This window comes from Balaenoptera acutorostrata, chromosome 14, assembly GCF_949987535.1.
Source record: "Balaenoptera acutorostrata chromosome 14, mBalAcu1.1, whole genome shotgun sequence".
NCBI classification, from domain to species: domain Eukaryota; kingdom Metazoa; phylum Chordata; class Mammalia; order Artiodactyla; family Balaenopteridae; genus Balaenoptera; species Balaenoptera acutorostrata.
This window is the reverse complement of record NC_080077.1, coordinates 93,402,707-93,426,737: the sequence shown is the minus strand read 5'-3', so window position 1 is coordinate 93,426,737 and position 24,031 is coordinate 93,402,707.

Genomic DNA, 24,031 nt, shown 5'->3' with positions numbered 1-24,031 from the left:
CTTTCATCATAATGCTCCATGACCACTGCCATCTCAATGCCCCATGACGCCTGTCATCACAATACTCCAAGGCCCCTCTCATCACAATGCTCCATGACACTTGTCATCACATTGCTCCATAACACCTGTCATCACAGTGTTCCGTGCCCATGTCATCACAATGCTCCATGTCCCCTATAATCACAATGCTCCATGCCTTTTTCCTCACAATGCTCCAGAATTCTTGTCATCACAATGTTCCATGACCGTGGCATCACAGTGCTCCATGGCCCTTGTCATCACAATGCTCCAGAATTTTTGTCATCCCAATGTTCCATGACCGTGTCATCACAATGCCACATGACCCTGGTCATCACAGTTCTCCATGACCTTTGTCATCACAATGCTCTATGTCGGTTTTCATCACAATTCTCAATGACCACTTTAATCACTATGCTCGCTGACCATTTTCATCACATTTCTCTATTGTCATTACAATTCCCCATGGCCCCTTTCTTCACAATGCTCCATGATGCCTGTCATCACAATGCTCCATGCCTTTTGTTATCACAATGTTCCAGGACCAGTTTCATCACAATACTCCATCCCCCTTGTCATCATGGTGCACAATGAAACCTTTCATTACAATGCTCCATGACACTTGTCATCACAATGCTCCATGGCCTTTATCATCACAATGCTCCCAGGCACTTTTCATCACGATGTTCCATGAAAATTTTCATCACAATGCTCCATGACCATTGTCATCACAATAGTCCATACCCTTGTCAACACAATGCTGCATACTCCCTGTCATCACAATTCTCCATGACTGCGGTCACCACAATAATCCAGGACAATTTTCATAATAATGCTTCATGCCCCCAGTCATCACAGTGCTCCATGATACCTTTCATTACAATTCCTAGATGATCAATGTCATGACAATGCCCCATGTCACCTGTCATCACAATTCGCTATGACCCTTGTCATCACAATACTCGATGAACCGTGTCATCACAGTGTGCCAGGACACATGTCATCACAATGATCCATGACTACTTTCATCACAATGCCCCAATACACCTGTCATCACAATGCTCCATGGCTCCTGTTATCATATTGCTCCATGATCTCTTTCATCACAATGTTCCATGACCACTGTCATCACCATGCTTCATGACGCCTGTCATCTCAGTGCTCCATGGCCCCTTTCATCACAATGCTCCATGAACCCAGTCATCACAATGTTCCCTGCCCTTTTCATCACAATGCTCCATGGGCACTCTCATCACAATGCTCCATGCCAATGTCATCAAAATGCCCCATGACACTTGTCATCACAATGCTCCATGGCCTTTGTCATCACAATGTTCCATGGCCCCTATCATCACAGTGCTCCATGATACCTTTCTTCACAATTCTAGATGACCACTGTCATCACAATGCCCCATGACAGATGTCATCACAATTCGCCATGGTCCTTGTCATCACAATGCTCCATGAACCGTGTCATCACAAGGTTCCAGGACACTTGTCATCACAAAGTTCCATGATCACTTTCATCACAATGCTCCATGAACCCTGTCATCTCAATGCTCCATAGCCTTTGTATTCACAATGCTCCATGGTCCCTGTAATCACAGTGCTCCATGACCCCTTTCATCACAATGCTCCAAGACCGCTGTCATCACAATGCCCCATGACGCCTGCCATCACAAATCTCCAAGGCCTCTCTTACCAAAAAGCACCGTGATCCCTCTCAGCACAATGTTCCATGACACTTTTCATCACAATGCTCCATGGGCACTCTCAGCACAATGCTCCATGCCCTTGTCATCAAAATGCTCCAGAACTCTTGTCATCATAATGCTCCATGCCAATGTCATCAAAATGCCCCATGACACTTGTCATCACAATGCTCCATGGCCTTTGTCATCACAATGCTCCATGACCCCTGTCATCACAAAGTTCTCTGCCCATATCATCACAAGGTTCCTTGTCACCTTTAATCACAATGCTCCATGCCCTTTCATCACAATGCTCCAGAATTCTTGTCATCGCAATGTTCCTTGACCGTGTCATCACAATGCTCCATGACCCTTGTCATCACAAAGCTCCATGACCCCTGTCATCACAATGATCCATGACTCCTTTCCTCACAGTGCTCCAGTACACTTTTCATCACAATGCTCCATGCCATTGTCAGCACAGTGTTCCTTGGACCCTGTCATCAAAATGCTCCATCCCCTTTTCATCACAATGCCCCAGATATCCTATCATTACAATGCTCCATGCCCGTGTCAACACAATGCTCCATGACCCCTGACATCAAAATGCTTTATGAGCCTTGTTATCAGAATGTTCCATGACCCCTGTTATCAAAATGATCCATGACCGTTGCGATCACAATGCTGCATGATACATTTTATCCCAATTCTCTGTGACCGCTGTCATCACAATGCTCCAGGACAATTTTCATCACAATGCTCTATGCCCCCTGTCATCACAGTGCCCCATAACCCCTGTAATCACAATGCTCCATGACCCTGTCATCACAATGCTACATGACACCTGTCATCACATTGTTCCATGGCCTATGTATTCACAATGCTCCATGGACACTATAATCACACTGCTCCATGTTCCCTTTCAACACAATGCTCCATGACCCCTGTCATCACAACGTTCCATGAAAGTTGTCATCAAAATGCTCCATGACCCCGCTCACCACAAGTTTCCCTGCCCTTGTCATCACAATGCTCCATGACCCATGTAATCACAATGGTACATGGCCTTGTCACCACAATGCTCCATGGTCTCTTTCATCACCATGCTCCATGGTCTTTCTCATCACAATGCTCTATGACCCCTGTCATCACAATGCTCCACGCCGTTGTCATCACAATGCTCCATGGCCCCTGTAATCACAATGCTCCATTCACTTTTCATCACAATGCTCCAGAACCCTTGTCCTCATAATGCTCCATTCCCGTGTCATCCCGTTGCTCAATGACACTTATCATCAAAATGTTCCTTGGCCTTTGTCATCACAGTGCTCCATGATACCTTTAATCAAAATTCTACATCACCACTGTCATCACAATGCAAGATGACCAATGTCATCACAATGCCCCATGACACGTGTCATCACAATTCGCCTTGGCCCTTGTCATCTCAATGCTGTATGAACCGTGTCATCACTAGGTTCCAGGACACTTGTCATCACAGTGATCCATGACCACTTTCATCACAATGCTCCATGACCTCTCTTATCTCAATGCTCCATGGTCTTTGTATTCACAATGTTCTATTGTCCCGATAATCGCGTTGCTCCATGAACACTTTCATCACAATGCTCCTTGACCACTGTCACCATAATGCCCCATGACGTCTCTCATCACTGTGCTCCAAGGCCACTCTCATCAAAATGCTCCATGATCTGTGTCAGCACAATATTGCCTGACACTTGTCATCACAATGCTCCATGATCCCTGTAATCACAATGATCCCTGCCAATGTCATCACAATGCTCCATGTCTCCTGTAATCACAATGCTCCATGCCCTTGTCATCACAATGCTCCAGGTCTGTTGTCATTACCATGCTTCATGCCCGTGTCATCACAATGCTCCATGATTATTGTCTTCAAAATGCTCCATGGCCCATGTCATCACAGTGCTCCATGACCCCTGTCATCACAATGCTCTATGGCCTTTGTCATCACAATGCTCTGTGACCCCTGTCAACACAATGCCTGATGACCACTGTCATCAAAATGCTAAATGGCACTTGTCATCACAATGCTCTATGATGCCTGTCATCACTATTCTCCATGTCACTTGTTATCACAATGCTCCATGGCCCCTGTATGCACAGTGCTCCATGAACCGTTTCATCTCAATGCTCCATGACCTCACTCATCACAATGCCCCTTGACCCCTGTAATCACAATGTTCCATGGCCCTTGTCATCACAGTGCTCCAAGCCTTTGTCATCACACTGCTCCATGACACCTGTAATCACAATGCTCCATGCCCTTGTCATCACTGGGCTCCACAACTCTTGTCATTATACTGCTCCATGTCCATTTCATCACCATGCTCCATGACACTTGTCATCACAATTCGCCATGACCATTGTCATCACAATGCTCCATGAAACATGTCATCACAGGGTCCCAGGACACATGTCATCACAATGATCCATTACCACTTTCATCACAATGCTCCATGACCACTGTCATCTCAATGCTCCATGGCCTTTGTATTCACAATGCTCCATGGCCCCTATAATCACAGTGCTCCATAACACCTTTCATCATAATGCTCCATGACCACTGCCACCTCAATGCCCCATGACGCCTGTCATCACAATACTCCAAGGCCCCTCTCATCACAATGCTCCATGACACTTGTCATCACATTGCTCCATAACACCTGTCATCACAGTGTTCCGTGCCCATGTCATCACAATGCTCCATGTCCCCTATAATCACAATGCTCCATGCCTTTTTCCTCACAATGCTCCAGAATTCTTGTCATCACAATGTTCCATGACCGTGGCATCACAGTGCTCCATGGCCCTTGTCATCACAATGCTCCAGAATTTTTGTCATCCCAATGTTCCATGACCGTGTCATCACAATGCCACATGACCCTGGTCATCACAGTTCTCCATGACCTTTGTCATCACAATGCTCTATGTCGGTTTTCATCACAATTCTCAATGACCACTTTAATCACTATGCTCGCTGACCATTTTCATCACATTTCTCTATTGTCATTACAATTCCCCATGGCCCCTTTCTTCACAATGCTCCATGATGCCTGTCATCACAATGCTCCATGGCTTTTGTTATCACAATGTTCCAGGACCAGTTTCATCACAATACTCCATCCCCCTTGTCATCATGGTGCACAATGAAACCTTTCATTACAATGCTCCATGACACTTGTCATCACAATGCTCCATGGCCTTTATCATCACAATGCTCCCAGGCACTTTTCATCACGATGTTCCATGAAAATTTTCATCACAATGCTCCATGACCATTGTCATCACAATAGTCCATACCCTTGTCAACACAATGCTGCATACTCCCTGTCATCACAATTCTCCATGACTGCGGTCACCACAATAATCCAGGACAATTTTCATAATAATGCTTCATGCCCCCAGTCATCACAGTGCTCCATGATACCTTTCATCACAATTCCTAGATGATCAATGTCATGACAATGCCCCATGTCACCTGTCATCACAATTCGCTATGACCCTTGTCATCACAATACTCGATGAACCGTGTCATCACAGTGTGCCAGGACACATGTCATCACAATGATCCATGACTACTTTCATCACAATGCCCCAATACACCTGTCATCACAATGCTCCATGGCTCCTGTTATCATATTGCTCCATGATCTCTTTCATCACAATGTTCCATGACCACTGTCATCACCATGCTTCATGACGCCTGTCATCTCAGTGCTCCATGGCCCCTTTCATCACAATGCTCCATGAACCCAGTCATCACAATGTTCCCTGCCCTTTTCATCACAATGCTCCATGGGCACTCTCATCACAATGCTCCATGCCAATGTCATCAAAATGCCCCATGACACTTGTCATCACAATGCTCCATGGCCTTTGTCATCACAATGTTCCATGGCCCCTATCATCACAGTGCTCCATGATACCTTTCTTCACAATTCTAGATGACCACTGTCATCACAATGCCCCATGACAGATGTCATCACAATTCGCCATGGTCCTTGTCATCACAATGCTCCATGAACCGTGTCATCACAAGGTTCCAGGACACTTGTCATCACAAAGTTCCATGATCACTTTCATCACAATGCTCCATGAACCCTGTCATCTCAATGCTCCATAGCCTTTGTATTCACAATGCTCCATGGTCCCTGTAATCACAGTGCTCCATGACCCCTTTCATCACAATGCTCCAAGACCGCTGTCATCACAATGCCCCATGACACCTGCCATCACAAATCTCCAAGGCCCCTCTTACCAAAAACCACCGTGATCCCTCTCAGCACAATGTTCCATGACACTTTTCATCACAATGCTCCATGGGCACTCTCAGCACAATGCTCCATGCCCTTGTCATCAAAATGCTCCAGAACTCTTGTCATCATAATGCTCCATGCCAATGTCATCAAAATGCCCCATGACACTTGTCATCACAATGCTCCATGGCCTTTGTCATCACAATGCTCCATGACCCCTGTCATCACAAAGTTCTCTGCCCATATCATCACAAGGTTCCTTGTCACCTTTAATCACAATGCTCCATGCCCTTTCATCACAATGCTCCAGAATTCTTGTCATCGCAATGTTCCTTGACCGTGTCATCACAATGCTCCATGACCCTTGTCATCACAAAGCTCCATGACCCCTGTCATCACAATGATCCATGACTCCTTTCCTCACAGTGCTCCAGTACACTTTTCATCACAATGCTCCATGCCATTGTCAGCACAGTGTTCCTTGGACCCTGTCATCAAAATGCTCCATCCCCTTTTCATCACAATGCCCCAGATATCCTATCATTACAATGCTCCATGCCCGTGTCAGCACAATGCTCCATGACCCCTGACATCAAAATGCTTTATGAGCCTTGTTATCAGAATGTTCCATGACCCCTGTTATCAAAAAGATCCATGACCGTTGCGATCACAATGCTGCATGATACATTTTATCCCAATTCTCTGTGACCGCTGTCATCACAATGCTCCAGGACAATTTTCATCACAATGCTCTATGCCCCCTGTCATCACAGTGCCCCATAACCCCTGTAATCACAATGCTCCATGACCCTGTCATCACAATGCTACATGACACCTGTCATCACATTGTTCCATGGCCTATGTATTCACAATGCTCCATGGACACTGTAATCACACTGCTCCATGTTCCCTTTCAACACAATGCTCCATGACCCCTGTCATCACAACGTTCCATGAAAGTTGTCATCAAAATGCTCCATGACCCCGCTCACCACAAGTTTCCCTGCCCTTGTCATCACAATGCTCCATAACCCATGTAATCCCAATGGTACATGGCCTTGTCACCACAATGCTCCATGGTCTCTTTCATCACCATGCTCCATGGTCTTTCTCATCACAATGCTCTATGACCCCTGTCATCACAATGCTCCACGCCGTTGTCATCACAATGCTCCATGGCCCCTGTAATCACAATGCTCCATTCACTTTTCATCACAATGCTCCAGAACCCTTGTCCTCATAATGCTCCATTCCCGTGTCATCCCATTGCTCAATGACACTTATCATCAAAATGTTCCTTGGCCTTTGTCATCACAGTGCTCCATGATACCTTTAATCAAAATTCTACATCACCACTGTCATCACAATGCAAGATGACCAATGTCATCACTATGCCCCATGACACGTGTCATCACAATTCGCCTTGGCCCTTGTCATCTCAGTGCTGTATGAACCGTGTCATCACTAGGTTCCAGGACACTTGTCATCACAGTGATCCATGACCACTTTCATCACAATGCTCCATGACCTCTCTTATTTCAATGCTCCATGGCCTTTGTATTCACAATGTTCTATTGTCCCGATAATCGCGTTGCTCCATGAACACTTTCATCACAATGCTCCTTGACCACTGTCACCATAATGCCCCATGACGTCTCTCATCACTGTGCTCCAAGGCCACTCTCATCAAAATGCTCCATGATCTGTGTCAGCACAATATTGCCTGACACTTGTCATCACAATGCTCCATGATCCCTGTAATCACAATGATCCCTGCCAATGTCATCACAATGCTCCATGTCTCCTGTAATCACAATGCTCCATGCCCGTGTCCTCACAATGCTCCATGATTATTGTCTTCAAAATGCTCCATGGCCCATGTCATCACAGTGCTCCATGATCTCTGTTATCACAATGCTCTATGGTCTTTGTCATCACAATGCTCTGTGACCCCTGTCAACACAATGCCTGATGACCACTGTCATCAAAATGCTAAATGGCACTTGTCATCACAATGCTCTATGATGCCTGTCATCACTATTCTCCATGTCACTTGTTATCACAATGCTCCATGGCCTCTGTATGCACAGTGCTCCATGAACCGTTTCATCTCAATGCTCCATGACCTCACTCATCACAATGCCCCTTGACCCCTGTAATCACAATGTTCCATGGCCCTTGTCATCACAGTGCTCCAAGCCTTTGTCATCACACTGCTCCATGGCACCTGTAATCACAATGCTCCATGCCCTTGTCATCACTGGGCTCCACAACTCTTGTCATTATACTGCTCCATGTCCATTTCATCACCATGCTCCATGACACTTGTCATCACAATTCGCCATGACCATTGTCATCACAATGCTCCATGAAACATGTCATCACAGGGTCCCAGGACACATGTCATCACAATGATCCATTACCACTTTCATCACAATGTTCCATGACCACTGTCATCTCAATGCTCCATGGCCTTTGTATTCACAATGCTCCATGGCCCCTGTAATCACAGTGCTCCATAACACCTTTCACCATAATGCTCCATGACCACTGCCATCTCAATGCCCCATGACGCCTGTCATCACAATACTCCAAGGCCCCTCTCATCACAATGCTCCATGACACTTGTCATCACATTGCTCCATAACACCTGTCATCACAGTGTTCCGTGCCCATGTCATCACAATGCTCCATGTCCCCTATAATCACAATGCTCCATGCCTTTTTCCTCACAATGCTCCAGAATTCTTGTCATCACAATGTTCCATGACCGTGGCATCACAGTGCTCCATGGCCCTTGTCATCACAATGCTCCAGAATTTTTGTCATCCCAATGTTCCATGACCGTGTCATCACAATGCCACATGACCCTGGTCATCACAGTTCTCCATGACCTTTGTCATCACAATGCTCTATGTCGGTTTTCATCACAATTCTCAATGACCACTTTAATCACTATGCTCGCTGACCATTTTCATCACATTTCTCTATTGTCATTACAATTCCCCATGGCCCCTTTCTTCACAATGCTCCATGATGCCTGTCATCACAATGCTCCATGGATTTTGTTATCACAATGTTCCAGGACCAGTTTCATCACAATACTCCATCCCCCTTGTCATCATGGTGCACAATGAAACCTTTCATTACAATGCTCCATGACACTTGTCATCACAATGCTCCATGGCCTTTATCATCACAATGCTCCCAGGCACTTTTCATCACGATGTTCCATGAAAATTTTCATCACAATGCTCCATGACCATTGTCATCACAATAGTCCATACCCTTGTAAACACAATGCTGCATACTCCCTGTCATCACAATTCTCCATGACTGCTGTCACCACAATAATCCAGGACAATTTTCATAATAATGCTTCATGCCCCCAGTCATCACAGTGCTCCATGATACCTTTCATCACAATTCCTAGATGATCAATGTCATGACAATGCCCCATGTCACCTGTCATCACAATTCGCTATGACCCTTGTCATCACAATACTCGATGAACCGTGTCATCACAGTGTGCCAGGACACATGTCATCACAATGATCCATGACTACTTTCATCACAATGCCCCAATACACCTGTCATCACAATGCTCCATGGCTCCTGTTATCATATTGCTCCATGATCTCTTTCATCACAATGTTCCATGACCACTGTCATCACCATGCTTCATGACGCCTGTCATCTCAGTGCTCCATGGCCCCTTTCATCACAATGCTCCATGAACCCAGTCATCACAATGTTCCCTGCCCTTTTCATCACAATGCTCCATGGGCACTCTCATCACAATGCTCCATGCCAATGTCATCAAAATGCCCCATGACACTTGTCATCACAATGCTCCATGGCCTTTGTCATCACAATGTTCCATGGCCCCTATCATCACAGTGCTCCATGATACCTTTCTTCACAATTCTAGATGACCACTGTCATCACAATGCCCCATGACAGATGTCATCACAATTCGCCATGGTCCTTGTCATCACAATGCTCCATGAACCGTGTCATCACAAGGTTCCAGGACACTTGTCATCACAAAGTTCCATGATCACTTTCATCACAATGCTCCATGAACCCTGTCATCTCAATGCTCCATAGCCTTTGTATTCACAATGCTCCATGGTCCCTCTAATCACAGTGCTCCATGAACCCTTTCATCACAATGCTCCAAGACCGCTGTCATCACAATGCCCCATGACGCCTGCCATCACAAATCTCCAAGGCCTCTCTTACCAAAAAGCACCGTGATCCCTCTCAGCACAATGTTCCATGACACTTTTCATCACAATGCTCCATGGGCACTCTCAGCACAATGCTCCATGCCCTTGTCATCAAAATGCTCCAGAACTCTTGTCATCATAATGCTCCATGCCAATGTCATCAAAATGCCCCATGACACTTGTCATCACAATGCTCCATGGCCTTTGTCATCACAATGCTCCATGACCCCTGTCATCACAAAGTTCTCTGCCCATATCATCACAAGGTTCCTTGTCACCTTTAATCACAATGCTCCATGCCCTTTCATCACAATGCTCCAGAATTCTTGTCATCGCAATGTTCCTTGACCGTGTCATCACAATGCTCCATGACCCTTGTCATCACAAAGCTCCATGACCCCCGTCATCACAATGATCCATGACTCCTTTCCTCACAGTGCTCCAGTACACTTTTCATCACAATGCTCCATGCCATTGTCAGCACAGTGTTCCTTGGACCCTGTCATCAAAATGCTCCATCCCCTTTTCATCACAATGCCCCAGATATCCTATCATTACAATGCTCCATGCCCGTGTCAACACAATGCTCCATGACCCCTGACATCAAAATGCTTTATGAGCCTTGTTATCAGAATGTTCCATGACACCTGTTATCAAAATGATCCATGACCGTTGTGATCACAATGCTGCATGATACATTTTATCCCAATTCTCTGTGACCGCTGTCATCACAATGCTCCAGGACAATTTTCATCACAATGCTCTATGCCCCCTGTCATCACAGTGCCCCATAACCCCTGTAATCACAATGCTCCATGACCCTGTCATCACAATGCTACATGACACCTGTCATCACATTGTTCCATGGCCTATGTATTCACAAAGCTCCATGGACACTGTAATCACACTGCTCCATGTTCCCTTTCAACACAATGCTCCATGACCCCTGTCATCACAACGTTCCATGAAAGTTGTCATCAAAATGCTCCATGACCCCGCTCACCACAAGTTTCCCTGCCCTTGTCATCACAATGCTCCATGACCCATGTAATCACAATGGTACATGGCATTGTCATCACAATGCTCCATGGTCTCTTTCATCAGCATGCTCCATGGTCTTTCTCATCACAATGCTCTATGACCCCTGTCATCACAATGCTCCACGCCGTTGTCATCACAATGCTCCATGGCCCCTGTAATCACAATGCTCCATTCACTTTTCATCACAATGCTCCAGAACCCTTGTCCTCATAATGCTCCATTCCCGTGTCATCCCATTGCTCAATGACACTTGTCATCAAAATGTTCCTTGGCCTTTGTCATCACAGTGCTCCATGATACCTTTAATCAAAATTCTACATCACCACTGTCATCACAATGCAAGATGAACAATGTCATCACAATGCCCCATGAAACGTCTCATCACAATTCGCCTTGGCCCTTGTCATCTCAATGCTGTATGAACCGTGTCATCACTAGGTTCCAGGACACTTGTCATCACAGTGATCCATGACCACTTTCATCACAATGCTCCATGACCTCTCTTATCTCAATGCTCCATGACCTTTGTATTCACAATGTTCTATTGTCCCGATAATCGCGTTGCTCCATGAACACTTTCATCACAATGCTCCTTGACCACTGTCACCATAATGCCCCATGACGTCTCTCATCACTGTGCTCCAAGGCCACTCTCATCAAAATGCTCCATGATCTGTGTCAGCACAATATTGCCTGACACTTGTCATCACAATGCTCCATGATCCCTGTAATCATAATGATCCCTGCCAATTTCATCACAATGCTCCATGTCTCTTGTAATCACAATGCTCCATGCCCTTGTCAACACAATGCTCCAGGTCTGTTGTCATTACCATGCTTCATGCCCGTGTCATCACAATGCTCCATGATTATTGTCTTCAAAATGCTCCATGGCCCATGTCATCACAGTGCTCCATGACCCCTGTCATCACAATGCTCTATGGCCTTTGTCATCACAATGCTCTGTGACCCCTGTCAACACAATGCCTGATGACCACTGTCATCAAAATGCTAAATGGCACTTGTCATCACAATGCTCTATGATGCCTGTCATCACTATTCTCCATGTCACTTGTTATCACAATGCTCCATGGCCCCTGTATGCACAGTGCTCCATGAACCGTTTCATCTCAATGCTCCATGACCTCACTCATCACAATGCCCCTTGACCCCTGTAATCACAATGTTCCATGGCCCTTGTCATCACAGTGCTCCAAGCCTTTGTCATCACACTGCTCCATGGCACCTGTAATCACAATGCTCCATGCCCTTGTCATCACTGGGCTCCACAACTCTTGTCATTATACTGCTCCATGTCCATTTCATCACCATGCTCCATGACACTTGTCATCACAATTCGCCATGACCATTGTCATCACAATGCTCCATGAAACATGTCATCACAGGGTCCCAGGACACATGTCATCACAATGATCCATTACCACTTTCATCACAATGCTCCATGACCACTGTCATCTCAATGCTCCATGGCCTTTGTATTCACAATGCTCCATGGCCCCTGTAATCACAGTGCTCCATAAGACCTTTCATCATAATGCTCCATGACCACTGCCATCTCAATGCCCCATGACGCCTGTCCTCACAATTATCCAAGGCCCCTCTCATCACAATGCTCCATGACACTTGTCATCACATTGCTCCATAACACCTGTCATCACAGTGTTCCGTGCCCATGTCATCACAATGCTCCATGTCCCCTATAATCACAATGCTCCATGCCTTTTTCCTCACAATGCTCCAGAATTCTTGTCATCACAATGTTCCATGACCGTGGCATCACAGTGCTCCATGGCCCTTGTCATCACAATGCTCCAGAATTTTTGTCATCCCAATGTTCCATGACCGTGTCATCACAATGCCACATGACCCTGGTCATCACAGTCCTCCATGACCTTTGTCATCACAATGCTCTATGTCGGTTTTCATCACAATTCTCAATGACCACTTTAATCACTATGCTCGCTGACCATTTTCATCACATTTCTCTATTGTCATTACAATTCCCCATGGCCCCTTTCTTCACAATGCTCCATGATGCCTGTCATCACAATGCTCCATGGCTTTTGTTATCACAATGTTCCAGGACCAGTTTCATCACAATACTCCATCCCCCTTGTCATCATGGTGCACAATGAAACCTTTCATTACAATGCTCCATGACACTTGTCATCACAATGCTCCATGGCCTTTATCATCACAATGCTCCCAGGCACTTTTCATCACGATGATCCATGAAAATTTTCATCACAATGCTCCATGACCATTGTCATCACAATAGTCCATACCCTTGTCAACACAATGCTGCATACTCCCTGTCATCACAATTCTCCATGACTGCTGTCACCACAATAATCCAGGACAATTTTCATAATAATGCTTCATGCCCCCAGTCATCACAGTGCTCCATGATACCTTTCATCACAATTCCTAGATGATCAATGTCATGACAATGCCCCATGTCACCTGTCATCACAATTCGCTATGACCCTTGTCATCACAATACTCGATGAACCGTGTCATCACAGTGTGCCAGGACACATGTCATCACAATGATCCATGACTACTTTCATCACAATGCCCCAATACACCTGTCATCACAATGCTCCATGGCTCCTGTTATCATATTGCTCCATGATCTCTTTCATCACAATGTTCCATGACCACTGTCATCACCATGCTTCATGACGCCTGTCATCTCAGTGCTCCATGGCCCCTTTCATCACAATGCTCCATGAACCCAGTCATCACAATGTTCCCTGCCCTTTTCATCACAATGCTCCATGGGCACTCTCATCACAATGCTCCATGCCAATGTCATCAAAATGCCCCATGACACTTGTCATCACAATGCTCCATGGCCTTTGTCATCACAATGTTCCATGGCCCCTATCATCACAGTGCTCCATGATACCTTTCTTCACAATTCTAGATGACCACTGTCATCACAATGCCCCATGACAGACGTCATCACAATTCGCCATGGTCCTTGTCATCACAATGCTCCATGAACCGTGTCATCACAAGGTTCCAGGACACTTGTCATCACAAAGTTCCATGATCACTTTCATCACAATGCTCCATGAACCCTGTCATCTCAATGCTCCATAGCCTTTGTATTCACAATGCTCCATGGTCCCTGTAATCACAGGGCTCCATGACCCCTTTCATCACAGTGCTCCAAGACCGCTGTCATCACAATGCCGCATGACGCCTGCCATCACAAATCTCCAAGGCCTCTCTTACCAAAAAGCACCGTGATCCCTCTCAGCACAATGTTCCATGACACTTTTCATCACAATGCTCCATGGGCACTCTCAGCACAATGCTCCATGCCCTTGTCATCAAAATGCTCCAGAACTCTTGTCATCATAATGCTCCATGCCAATGTCATCAAAATGCCCCATGACACTTGTCATCACAATGCTCCATGGCCTTTGTCATCACAATGCTCCATGACCCCTGTCATCACAAAGTTCTCTGCCCATATCATCACAAGGTTCCTTGTCACCTTTAATCACAATGCTCCATGCCCTTTCATCACAATGCTCCAGAATTCTTGTCATCGCAATGTTCCTTGACCGTGTCATCACAATGCTCCATGACCCTTGTCATCACAAAGCTCCATGACCCCTGTCATCACAATGATCCATGACTCCTTTCCTCACAGTGCTCCAGTACACTTTTCATCACAATGCTCCATGCCATTGTCAGCACAGTGTTCCTTGGACCCTGTCATCAAAATGCTCCATCCCCTTTTCATCACAATGCCCCAGATATCCTATCATTACAATGCTCCATGCCCGTGTCAACACAATGCTCTATGACCCCTAACATCAAAATGCTTTATGAGCCTTGTTATCAGAATGTTCCATGACCCCTGTTATCAAAATGATCCATGACCGTTGTGATCACAATGCTGCATGATACATTTTATCCCAATTCTCTGTGACCGCTGTCATCAGAATGCTCCAGGACAATTTTCATCACAATGCTCTATGCCCCCTGTCATCACAGTGCCCCATAACCCCTGTAATCACAATGCTCCATGACCCTGTCATCACAATGCTACATGACACCTGTCATCACATTGCTCCATGGCCTATGTATTCACAATGCTCCATGGACACTGTAATCACACTGCTCCATGTTCCCTTTCAACACAATGCTCCATGACCCCTGTCATCACAACGTTCCATGAAAGTTGTCATCAAAATGCTCCATGACCCCGCTCACCACAAGTTTCCCTGCCCTTGTCATCACAATGCTCCATGACCCATGTAATCACAATGGTACATGGCCTTGTCATCACAATGCTCCATGGTCTCTTTCATCACCATACTCCATGGTCTTTCTCATCACAATGCTCTATGACCCCTGTCATCACAATGCTCCACGCCGTTGTCATCACAATGCTCCATGGCCCCTGTAATCACAATGCTCCATTCACTTTTCATCACAATGCTCCAGAACCCTTGTCCTCATAATGCTCCATTCCCGTGTCATCCCGTTGCTCAATGACACTTATCATCAAAATGTTCCTTGGCCTTTGTCATCACAGTGCTCCATGATACCTTTAATCAAAATTCTACATCACCACTGTCATCACAATGCAAGATGACCAATGTCATCACAATGCCCCATGACACGTGTCATCACAATTCGCCTTGGCCCTTGTCATCTCAATGCTGTATGAACCGTGTCATCACTAGGTTCCAGGACACTTGTCATCACAGTGATCCATGACCACTTTCATCACAATGCTCCATGACCTCTCATATCTCAATGCTCCATGGCCTTTGTATTCACAATGTTCTATTGTCCCCATAATCGCGTTGCTTCATGAACAGTTTCATCACAATGCTCCTTGACCACTGTCACCATAATGCCCCATGACGTCTCTCATCACTGTACTCCAAGGCCACTCTCATCAAAATGCTCCATGATCTGTGTCAGCACAATATTGCCTGACACTTGTCATCACAATGCTCCATGATCCCTGTAATCACAATGATCCCTGCCAATGTCATCACAATGCTCCATGTCTCCTGTAATCACAATGCTCCATGCCCTTGTCATCACAATGCTCCAGGTCTGTTGTCATTACCATGCTTCATGCCCGTGTCATCACAATGCTCCATGATTATTGTCTTCAAAATGCTCCATGGCCCATGTCATCACAGTGCTCCATGACCCCTGTCATCACAATGGTCTATGGCCTTTGTCATCACAATGCTCTGTGACCCCTGTCAACACAATGCCTGATGACCACTGTCATCAAAATGCTAAATGGCACTTGTCATCACAATGCTCTATGATGCCTGTCATCACTATTCTCCATGTCACTTGTTATCACAATGCTCCATGGCCCCTGTATGCACAGTGCTCCATGAACCATTTCATCTCAATGCTCCATGACCTCACTCATCACAGTGCCCCTTGACCCCTGTAATCACAATGTTCCATGGCCCTTGTCATCACAGTGCTCCAAGCCTTTGTCATCACACTGCTCCATGGCACCTGTAATCACAATGCTCCATGCCCTTGTCATCACTGGGCTCCACAACTCTTGTCATTATACTGCTCCATGTCCATTTCATCACCATGCTCCATGACACTTGTCATCACAATTCGCCATGACCATTGTCATCACAATCCTCCATGAAACATGTCATCACAGGGTCCCAGGACACATGTCATCACAATGATCCATTACCACATTCATCACAATGCTCCATGACCACTGTCATCTCAATGTTCCATGGCCTTTGTATTCACAATGCTCCATGGCCCCTGTAATCACAGTGCTCCATAACACCTTTCATCATAATGCTCCATGACCACTGCCATCTCAATGCCCCATGACGCCTGTCCTCACAATTATCCAAGGCCCCTCTCATCACAATGCTCCATGACACTTGTCATCACATTGCTCCATAACACCTGTCATCACAGTGTTCCGTGCCCATGTCATCACAATGCTCCATGTCCCCTATAATCACAATGCTCCATGCATTTTTCCTCACAATGCTCCAGAATTCTTGTCATCACAATGTTCCATGACCGTGGCATCACAGTGCTCCATGGCCCTTGTCATCACAATGCTCCAGAATTTTTGTCATCCCAATGTTCCATGACCGTGTCATCACAATGCCACATGACCCTGGTCATCACAGTTCTCCATGACCTTTGTCATCACAATGCTCTATGTCGGTTTTCATCACAATTCTCAATGACCACTTTAATCACTATGCTCGCTGACCATTTTCATCACATTTCTCTATTGTCATTACAATTCCCCATGGCCCCTTTCTTCACAATGCTCCATGATGCCTGTCATCACAATGCTCCATGGCTTTTGTTATCACAATGTTCCAGGACCAGTTTCATCACAATACTCCATCCCCCTTGTCATCATGGTGCACAATGAAACCTTTCATTACAATGCTCCATGACACTTGTCATCACAATGCTCCATGGCCTTTATCATCACAATGCTCCCAGGCACTTTTCATCACGATGTTCCATGAAAATTTTCATCACAATGCTCCATGACCATTGTCATCACAATAGTCCATACCCTTGTCAACACAATGCTGCATACTCCCTGTCATCACAATTCTCCATGACTGCTGTCACCACAATAATCCAGGACAATTTTCATAATAATGCTTCATGCCCCCAGTCATCACAGTGCTCCATGATACCTTTCATCACAATTCCTAGATGATCAATGTCATGACAATGCCCCATGTCACCTGTCATCACAATTCGCTATGACCCTTGTCATCACAATACTCGATGAACCGTGTCATCACAGTGTGCCAGGACACATGTCATCACAATGATCCATGACTACTTTCATCACAATGCCCCAATACACCTGTCATCACAATGCTCCATGGCTCCTGTTATCATATTGCTCCATGATCTCTTTCATCACAATGTTCCATGACCACTGTCATCACCATGCTTCATGACGCCTGTCATCTCAGTGCTCCATGGCCCCTTTCATCACAATGCTCCATGAACCCAGTCATCACAATGTTCCCTGCCCTTTTCATCACAATGCTCCATGGGCACTCTCATCACAATGCTCCATGCCAATGTCATCAAAATGCCCCATGACACTTGTCATCACAATGCTCCATGGCCTTTGTCATCACAATGTTCCATGGCCCCTATCATCACAGTGCTCCATGATACCTTTCTTCACAATTCTAGATGACCACTGTCATCACAATGCCCCATGACAGACGTCATCACAATTCGCCATGGTCCTTGTCATCACAATGCTCCATGAACCGTGTCATCACAAGGTTCCAGGACACTTGTCATCACAAAGTTCCATGATCACTTTCATCACAATGCTCCATGAACCCTGTCATCTCAATGCTCCATAGCCTTTGTATTCACAATGCTCCATGGTCCCTGTAATCACAGGGCTCCATGACCCCTTTCATCACAGTGCTCCAAGACCGCTGTCATCACAATGCCGCATGACGCCTGCCATCACAAATCTCCAAGGCCTCTCTTACCAAAAAGCACCGTGATCCCTCTCAGCACAATGTTCCATGACACTTTTCATCACAATGCTCCATGGGCACTCTCAGCACAATGCTCCATGCCCTTGTCATCAAAATGCTCCAGAACACTTGTCATCATAATGCTCCATGCCAATGTCATCAAAATGCCCCATGACACTTGTCATCACAATGCTCCATGGCCTTTGTCATCACAATGCTCCATGACCCCTGTCATCACAAAGTTCTCTGCCCATATCATCACAAGGTTCCTTGTCACCTTTAATCACAATGCTCCATGCCCTTTCATCACAATGCTCCAGAATTCTTGTCATCGCAATGTTCCTTGACCGTGTCATCACAATGCTCCATGACCCTTGTCATCACAAAGCTCCATGACCCCTGTCATCACAATGATCCATGACTCCTTTCCTCACAGTGCTCCAGTACACTTTTCATCACAATGCTCCATGCCATTGTCAGCACAGTGTTCCTTGGACCCTGTCATCAAAATGCTCCATCCCCTTTTCATCACAATGCCCCAGATATCCTATCATTACAATGCTCCATGCCCGTGTCAACACAATGCTCTATGACCCCTAACATCAAAATGCTTTATGAGCCTTGTTATCAGAATGTTCCATGACCCCTGTTATCAAAATGATCCATGACCGTTGTGATCACAATGCTGCATGATACATTTTATCCCAATTCTCTGTGACCGCTGTCATCAGAATGCTCCAGGACAATTTTCATCACAATGCTCTATGCCCCCTGTCATCACAGTGCCCCATAACCCCTGTAATCACAATGCTCCATGACCCTGTCATCACAATGCTACATGACACCTGTCATCACATTGCTCCATGGCCTATGTATTCACAATGCTCCATGGACACTGTAATCACACTGCTCCATGTTCCCTTTCAACACAATGCTCCATGACCCCTGTCATCACAACGTTCCATGAAAGTTGTCATCAAAATGCTCCATGACCCCGCTCACCACAAGTTTCCCTGCCCTTGTCATCACAATGCTCCATGACCCATGTAATCACAATAGTACATGGCCTTGTCACCACAATGCTCCATGGTCTCTTTCATCACCATGCTCCATGGTCTTTCTCATCACAATGCTCTATGACCCCTGTCATCACAATGCTCCACGCCATTGTCATCACAATGCTCCATGGCCCCTGTAATCACAATGCTCCATTCACTTTTCATCACAATGCTCCAGAACCCTTGTCCTCATAATGCTCCATTCCCGTGTCATCCCATTGCTCAATGACACTTATCATCAAAATGTTCCTTGGCCTTTGTCATCACAGTGCTCCATGATACCTTTAATCAAAATTCTACATCACCACTGTCATCACAATGCAAGATGACCAATGTCATCACAATGCCCCATGACACGTGTCATCACAATTCGCCTTGGCCCTTGTCATCTCAATGCTGTATGAACCGTGTCATCACTAGGTTCCAGGACACTTGTCATCACAGTGATCCATGACCACTTTCATCACAATGCTCCATGACCTCTCTTATCTCAATGCTCCATGGCCTTTGTATTCACAATGTTCTATTGTCCCGATAATCGCGTTGCTCCATGAACACTTTCATCACAATGCTCCTTGACCACTGTCACCATAATGCCCCATGACGTCTCTCATCACTGTGCTCCAAGGCCACTCTCATCAAAATGCTCCATGATCTGTGTCAGCACAATATTGCCTGACACTTGTCATCACAATGCTCCATGATCCCTGTAATCACAATGATCCCTGCCAATGTCATCACAATGCTCCATGTCTCCTGTAATCACAATGCTCCATGCCCTTGTCATCACAATGCTCCAGGTCTGTTGTCATTACCATGCTTCATGCCCGTGTCATCACAATGCTCCATGATTATTGTCTTCAAAATGCTCCATGGCCCATGTCATCACAGTGCGCCATGACCCCTGTCATCACAATGCTCTATGGCCTTTGTCATCACAATGCTCTGTGACCCCTGTCAACACAATGCCTGATGACCACTGTCATCAAAATGCTAAATGACACTTGTCATCACAATGCTCTATGATGCCTGTCATCACTATTCTCCATGTCACTTGTTATCACAATGCTCCATGGCACCTGTATGCACAGTGCTCCATGAACCATTTCATCTCAATGCTCCATGACCTCACTCATCACAATGCCCCTTGACCCCTGTAATCACAATGTTCCATGGCCCTTGTCATCACAGTGCTCCAAGCATTTGTCATCACACTGCTCCATGGAACCTGTAATCACAATGCTCCATGCCCTTGTCATCACTGGGCTCCACAACTCTTGTCATTATACTGCTCCACGTCCATTTCATCACCATGCTCCATGACACTTGTCATCACAATTCGCCATGACCATTGTCATCACAATGCTCCATGAAACATGTCATCACAGGGTCCCAGGACACATGTCATCACAATGATCCATTACCACTTTCATCACAATGTTCCATGACCACTGTCATCTCAATGCTCCATGGCCTTTGTATTCACAATGCTCCATGGCCCCTGTAATCACAGTGCTCCATAACACCTTTCATCATAATGCTCCATGACCACTGCCATCTCAATGCCCCATGATGCCTGTAATCACAGTGCTCCATAACACCTTTCATCATAATGCTCCATGACCACTGCCATCTCAATGCCCCATGACTCCTGTCATCACAATACTCCAAGGCCCCTCTCATCACAATGCTCCATGACACTTGTCATCACATTGCTCCATAACACCTGTCATCACAGTGTTCCGTGCCCATGTCATCACAATGCTCCATGTCCCCTATAAGCACAATGCTCCATGCCTTTTTCCTCACAATGCTCCAGAATTCTTGTCATCACAATGTTCCATGACCGTGGCATCACAGTGCTCCATGGCCCTTGTCATCACAATGCTCCAGAATTTTTGTCATCCCAATGTTCCATGACCGTGTCATCACAATGCCACATGACCCTGGTCATCACAGTTCTCCATGACCTTTGTCATCACAATGCTCTATGTCGGTTTTCATCACAATTCTCAATGACCACTTTAATCACTATGCTCGCTGACCATTTTCATCACATTTCTCTATTGTCATTACAATTCCCCATGGCCCCTTTCTTCACAATGCTCCATGATGCCTGTCATCACAATGCTCCATGGCTTTTGTTCTCACAATGTTCCAGGACCAGTTTCATCACAATACTCCATCCCCCTTGTCATCATGGTGCACAATGAAACCTTTCATTACAATGCTCCATGACACTTGTCATCACAATGCTCCATGGCCTTTATCATCACAATGCTCCCAGGCACTTTTCATCACGATGTTCCATGAAAATTTTCATCACAATGCTCCATGACCATTGTCATCACAATAGTCCATACCCTTGTCAACACAATGCTGCATACTCCCTGTCATCACAATTCTCCATGACTGCTGTCACCACAATAATCCAGGACAATTTTCATAATAATGCTTCATGCCCCCAGTCATCACAGTGCTCCATGATACCTTTCATCACAATTCCTAGATGATCAATGTCATGACAATGCCCCATATCACCTGTCATCACAATTCGCTATGACCCTTGTCATCACAATACTCGATGAACCGTGTCATCACAGTGTGCCAGGACACATGTCATCACAATGATCCATGACTACTTTCATCACAATGCCCCAATACACCTGTCATCACAATGCTCCATGGCTCCTGTTATCATATTGCTCCATGATCTCTTTCATCACAATGTTCCATGACCACTGTCATCACCATGCTTCATGACGCCTGTCATCTCAGTGCTCCATGGCCCCTTTCATCACAATGCTCCATGAACACAGTCATCACAATGTTCCCTGCCCTTTTCATCACAAAGCTCCATGGGCACTCTCATCACAATGCTCCATGCCAATGTCATCAAAATGCCCCATGACACTTGTCATCACAATGCTCCATGGCCTTTGTCATCACAATGTTCCATGGCCCCTATCATCACAGTGCTCCATGATACCTTTCTTCACAATTCTAGATGACCACTGTCATCACAATGCCCCATGACAGACGTCATCACAATTCGCCATGGTCCTTGTCATCACAATGCTCCATGAACCGTGTCATCACAAGGTTCCAGGACACTTGTCATCACAAAGTTCCATGATCACTTTCATCACAATGCTCCATGAACCCTGTCATCTCAATGCTCCATAGCCTTTGTATTCACAATGCTCCATGGTCCCTGTAATCACAGTGCTCCATGACCCCTTTCATCACAGTGCTCCAAGACCGCTGTCATCACAATGCCGCATGACACCTGCCATCACAAATCTCCAAGGCCTCTCTTACCAAAAAGCACCGTGATCCCTCTCAGCACAATGTTCCATGACACTTTTCATCACAATGCTCCATGGGCACTCTCAGCACAATGCTCCATGCCCTTGTCATCAAAATGCTCCAGAACTCTTGTCATCATAATGCTCCATGCCAATGTCATCAAAATGCCCCATGACACTTGTCATCACAATGCTCCATGGCCTTTGTCATCACAATGCTCCATGACCCCTGTCATCACAAAGTTCTCTGCCCATATCATCACAAGGTTCCTTGTCACCTTTAATCACAATGCTCCATGACCTTTCATCACAATGCTCCAGAATTCTTGTCATCGCAATGTTCCTTGACCGTGTCATCACAATGCTCCATGACCCTTGTCATCACAAAGCTCCATGACCCCTGTCATCACAATGATCCATGACTCCTTTCCTCACAGTGCTCCAGTACACTTTTCATCACAATGCTCCATGCCATTGTCAGCACAGTGTTCCTTGGACCCTGTCATCAAAATGCTCCATCCCCTTTTCATCACAATGCCCCAGATATCCTATCATTACAATGCTCCATGCCCGTGTCAACACAATGCTCCATGACCCCTAACATCAAACTGCTTTATGAGCCTTGTTATCAGAATGTTCCATGACACCTGTTATCAAAATGATCCATGACCGTTGTGATCACAATGCTGCATGATACATTTTATCCCAATTCTCTGTGACCGCTGTCATCACAATGCTCCAGGACAATTTTCATCACAATGCTCTATGCCCCCTGTCATCACAGTGCCCCATAACCCCTGTAATCACAATGCTCCATGACCCTGTCATCACAATGCTA